Raw genomic sequence first — 4612 nt, forward strand, 5'->3', positions numbered from 1 at the left:
TTGTTTTGCCATCTCATTTTGAGATTTTTCTTGTTGACATGAAGAGTTAGATTTTTTGAGGATGAAAAAACAAAATTATTTAGAAGCAAAGGAGAGCAAAGATTGAGCAGGCCACAATTTAGAATATTAGCAATGACTTTTGAAGTCCAAAGGGTAGTAAGATAAATGAGGGTAGTAAGATGACTGCCCCAACATAAATTGTAGATGTAGATACCCTTTGTAAATCTGGCTCACTTGCAATTCTGTCTTAAACTGTGACAGCATCAGTTATGGGGCAGAGTTGAAGGCACTGGAAGGGAGTAAGGCCTTGGGCCCATGGAAGCAATGGTATCAAGTTGAACTGTCTTCTGGGCTCCTGAGGCCAATGGACCTGCCACCTACCAGTCTGGGCTCCGCCACTTTCTAGTTGTATGATATTGAGCTATATCTCTCAAAGCTTTAGTCTCCTTGACATAATAATGGTGCTATTAGTCAAGCCAGGCTAAGCCATTGTGCTATACTTCCACTCAATAATGAATAATTAATTGTAATGAACATTCAGCATTTTAGAGTTTACTATCTGAATTTCAGGAAATAAGGAATCCAAACTAGGGTCCAAGCCAGGATTCAGGCACAGGTTTGTCTACTCAAAATCCCTTTCTTGTTGTATTACATCTCACTGATCTTACAGAGGAAGTCATGGGGTACCATAAACCACTGCTGCTCAACCAGACTGAAAGCAAAGTAATTATCTTGCATAGTCCTGGTGCAGCCTCTTTGGAAAAATAAACAAAAGAAAATTTACTTATGTGACGTATACTACCAAGTACAATTTCTGGAAAGTGCTCATTACCCTTTGCTAATTGGAAAAAAAAAATTTTTTTTTTGTATTGCTTAGGCTTATTTGGCATTATCTAGACTCATATGGGTCTTGGGCTTGTAAGGATAAAGGTTGAGAATGTATGAGGGCACCTGAGAGGGAGGGGCACCTGTGCTCTTTCAGTCATGCAGAAGCCTGGCCCTCTTTCTCTGTACCCTGCATTACTATTTAAACCCTCTCATTGTGGCCATAGGGGCCGTTGCCTAGCAAGTAGAAGTGGGCACTGAGCTGGCTATAGTATTACTAGCCAGATCTTAACTACCCAACCTTTCTCAGCTCTTCTTTTTGCCTAACCTGCTCCAAGGCAGTGATTTTTAGACTTTAATGTGCATGCAAAGCTTCCAGGGATCTCATTCAAGTGCAGATTCTGATTCAGCAGGTCTGGGTTTGGGTCTGAGATTCTGAAATTATATCAGGCTCCTGGGAGGTACCGATGCAGCTGGTCCTCAGACCACATTTTGATTACAAAATAACATTTATCGGCTTTTCAATCTAGAGCAAATGGAGCATCTTGAAGTCTTATAGTTCTAAAAGAGACTTTAAAAAAAATAATATAATGGCACCAGGTGTGGTGGCTTACACCTATAATCCCAGCACTGTGGGAGGCTAAGGCGGGTGGATCATTTGAGCCCAGGAGTTTGAGATGGGCTGAAGTGGGCAACATGGTGAAACCCCATCTCTACAAAAAAAATACCGAAAATTAGGAGGGTGTGGTGGTGCACACTTGTCCCAGTTACTCAGGAGGCTGAGGTGGGAGGATTGCTTGAGCCTGGGAAATCAATGCTGCAGCGAGCCGTGATTGCACCACTGCACTCCAGCCTGGGCAGTAGAACAAGACCCTGTCTTAAAAAATAATAATAACACAATAATGAATTCTACCAGCCATGCACAAATAATTTACTAAAACAGTCTACTCTTTAAAGATACTCTTCTCCTCAAAGAGTGTCAGTATACTGTGTCCTGATAATGCATTCAGTCAAACGCCATGCCAGGATTTTTTTGCTGGACTCTTTCTCCCTGTGTTTTATTTCCACATGTGCCTGTATCAGTTTTTGCCTAGTGTTTCAAATGTAAGTCTCTTAGGGAGCAGTGCCTCTAATCTGATCTCCACGTTAACCCTTGGCTGCTGATGGATGGAAAATGAGCCTGGCGGAGCACTATAAGATGAAGGGCTGGTATTCTTCTGTCTGCCACTCACCGTGAGCTCTGGCCTTGGCAGCTGGCTGCAGTTGTAAAGTCTGGCTCATGAAATCATGGTTTCCTGACCAGGTCCCCTCTCTTCACATTGGAAACAAGCTTCATCCAGCACCTGACAGGGCAGGATCTATTCACAGCTTCCACTATCTTGTTGCTTCTGTGAGACCATGGGCTTCAGCTGACAGCAGGCGCTCTGGAACTTTAGCCCCCCATGTTTTCCATATTTTTGTTTCCTTCCCAGCAGAGGGCAGGAGGGCTGGATCAAGCAACCACTGTCCTACTCCTGTCAGTCAGACATTAACGTCCCTTCACAGGCAAGTACGGGAAGTTCTTTTACCCACATGCCCTCCTCTTCCCACCCCCGACTGTGAACAGCAGCCAGAAGTTAGAAGACCATCACAGAGAAATCCGCAAGATGGCTTTGTGGACATCACCCAGGTATTACTTTCTCACTGAGTCTCAGAGCTGTAATCAAATGCCTTCTGATGATATTCATCATGCAGATTCGGGAAGCTTTGTGTGTCTCATTGGTATCCCACAAAGGGATGGTAAAGGAAGGGTATGAGATGATTGTGCCATTTGGTCTTTATCCCCCTTGCACACATCTAGGTGCCATGGCAACCACCTCACTCTGGAGACAGGTCTACCAGGGGCTTTCCTATAGGTCAGCCACAGCCCTAAATGGCTGCTTCAGGGACAAGACAATTTTAAAAGAGTTTCCCATCAATCACCAAGACCTGTCATTTTCTTCTTCAAAATGCTTTTTGTGTGCAACCCCTCCCCCAACTTTGCCCGCCTGCTAGCATCTCGGTCCAGCCCTCCCACCTGCACCCCCTCTCCCTGTGCCTTGAGGCCTGCGCTCCTTCTGCACATGCTTGTAAGATAGAGCTCCCTAAAGCATTGCTCTCCTTGGGCTGTTCCTCCACTTGGAAACCTAAAATAGCTTCACATTGCCTTGGAGATCCAGCAAGAATACTCCCGCCTGTTTCCAGGCGCTCTGCAATCTGGTGTTCCCATTGTCATTCACTTCCTGCCTCTTCAGAGGTGGCTCAGGCCAGCCTGCCTTCCCTGCTTCCTCTCCTCGAGGCGGGAATTCTGGGCCCAGGGGTGTTTCCTCACCCCAATTTTGTTCTTCAGATCCTCTCAAAGCACCTTGTCCTTGTCCTTCCTAGTGCCCTGCACAGCTGTCATGAATGTATAGATTTCATAGGAGTTTGTTTGTTGTCTGGCCTCTTCAACACACTGGAGCCCTCGGAGGGCAAGCACACGGTATGAATCTGCTAAGGCCGCCATAACAAATTCCACAGACCAGGGCACTTTAACAGTAGAAATTAATTTTCTTGCAGTTCTGGAGGTGGGTAGTCTCAGATCAAAGCCTCAAGAAGCAGGTTTGGTTTCTTCTGAGGCCTCTCTCTTTGGCTTGCAGGTGGCCTTTGGTGTCTCTTTGTGTCTCCAAATCTCCTCTTATGATCACACCAGTTAGATTGGGTTAGGGCCGACTGTAAAGGCCTCATTTTAACTTCATCGCCTCTTTAAAGGCCTTATCTCCAAATGCAGTCACATTCTGAGGTACTGGGTGATTCGGGCTTCAACATACGAATTTTGAGGAGACATAATTCGGCCCATAAGAGGCTTGATCCTCTCTGGCTCATGTACCTGCAGCACCAAGCCCATGTCTGGACATGGAAGGTAGGACTCAGTACAGGTTTGTGGCTGGAATGACGTCTCTCTCTCTGAGGTGTCCTGCTCCTCACCCGCCAGTCCTTCCAGGCTCAGTTCCAGCCCTGCCCCACATGAAAACCCTTCTTAAGCCCTGAGAGACTTTCTTCTCAGAACGTCTCCAGTTTGCACATATGCACAGTCTCATCTTGCTAACTCTTTCAAGGGTTTTAGCTTAACCCTTAACTAGCATAGACCACTGGGCTGTCCCTTCCACAGATCAGCCAACAAATGGACTGCTCTCAAACAAACTCCCCTCCCCCACGTGAATGGCGCTTTTTCCCTTAGGATCTGGATCCACCATTGATTAAAATCTTCATTGAGGAGGTCCTTGAGGGAGGACAGCCAGTTCCAGGGAGAGGCCCCCCTCAAAATCACCTGGCCCTCCAGAGTAGAGCTGGAATCGAAGCTGTGAGTTTGGGTACTTGAATCCATAAACCATTAGGTGGGTGCAAAAGTAAATGTGGTTTTTGCATTAAGAGCAATGGCAAAGATGGTAATTTCTTCTGTACCAACTTAATATGTTTCTTTTGTCCTAGAAATAATCACAGACCAAGATGAGAAACACAATCTACTCGTCAGCTTTTCCCAAATAATGGATTGAAACATTTTACTACCTCAAAGCATTTCAAATCTGTGTGGAGATTTTGTTTGGTTTCTAACCATTATTTTCTTGCCAGGCTGGGGAGCAAGTCTTCTGAGATTTAAAGAGTTAAGGCTGGTTATGTCTACACATTCCCGGGTAACTTAATTATTGACCCAGCTTGTAAATCATTCATAGCTTTCCAGAGGTATCTATATACTTCTGCTGGCAGCAAATGCAATCCTGGGCTATTT

At 45.4% G+C, this 4612-nt stretch overlaps 1 long non-coding RNA gene across 1 annotated transcript; it reads left to right on the forward strand.

The window, feature by feature from the left end:
* The first annotated feature begins 2300 nt into the window (after positions 1 to 2300).
* On the forward strand, positions 2301 to 4399 carry LOC139363145 (uncharacterized). Its single transcript, XR_011623060.1, has 3 exons — positions 2301 to 2494; positions 4064 to 4220; positions 4315 to 4399. It is a non-coding gene; the product is annotated as an uncharacterized lncRNA (long non-coding RNA).
* The last annotated feature ends 213 nt before the right edge of the window (positions 4400 to 4612 follow it).

The sequence above is a fragment of the Macaca nemestrina genome, chromosome 5, assembly GCF_043159975.1.
Source record: "Macaca nemestrina isolate mMacNem1 chromosome 5, mMacNem.hap1, whole genome shotgun sequence".
Taxonomy (NCBI): Eukaryota; Metazoa; Chordata; class Mammalia; order Primates; family Cercopithecidae; genus Macaca; species Macaca nemestrina.